A 936-nucleotide genomic window follows, 5' to 3' on the forward strand; every position below is an offset into this window, starting at 1 on the left:
ATGTAAGGAAGGTAAGTAAGTAGGGCATGCTAAGAAGCTTCCCCTGAACCCTACTTTTGAGAGTAAAAATGGGGTCATTGTCATCACCCCACCCATTTAAAACCCCCTTTTGGTTAGCAGCCCAGTGCTTTGACCACAGCACCATCAGAGCTCCCAATTACAGCCACAGTTTCATGGAGATGATGAAGGTCAAGGGCAATAAAACTCTTGACATCTGTTATAAAGCCAGATCCCATGGGCTATGACACAATGCTGCGTTATTTTTACTTCCACGACAGTATGCCATCTCTAATAAACATTTCAATACAAAACATTTCAAATTCATAAACCAAAAACCAAATTCACTGCCATCCAGTCGGGTCCAACTTATAAAGACCCCTCCTTGGGTTTCTGAGGGAACATCACAACGGAAGTAGCTTGCCAAAACTTCCTTCTGACTCGTATTCATACCACAAATAATCTAAGGAATGCCTGACTAAATTTGGCGGAGCCCTGGTGGTGTAATGCCTAAGGCATCTGACAGCTGACCAGAAGGCTGTGGTTCAAACCCACCAGCCACTCCTCAGAAGGAAGACGGGGCAATCTACATCCATAGTGATACCGCCTCAGAAACCCAAGGAGGGGTCACCATGAGTCGGAGACTACTCCACGGCACAGAACAATTAGATTTGCAGAAAGTCAGGTCAAACGAACCATATATTTGAAGAGAATATGTCGTTCCAAACTAATACGGGGAGCGCCCAGGCTCGCGGGTGTCTGGCGGGGTGGGATCCAGCGAAGCGCGCTGGATTAGTCATTTCCGAGCGCCAGGGGCGGGGCGCACTGAGGGCGTGGCACGTAGCGTGGTGGGCGGGAAGCGCCACGTGGCCTATTCTGCCTTTTTTGGAAGCCTGCGGCGCTAACTTCTCCACCTCGCCTTTTTCTGGCTTTTTTTTG

This window comes from Orycteropus afer, unplaced genomic scaffold, assembly GCF_000298275.1.
Source record: "Orycteropus afer afer isolate SDZICR_OR568_19922 unplaced genomic scaffold, OryAfe1.0 scaffold00842, whole genome shotgun sequence".
Taxonomy (NCBI): domain Eukaryota; kingdom Metazoa; phylum Chordata; class Mammalia; order Tubulidentata; family Orycteropodidae; genus Orycteropus; species Orycteropus afer.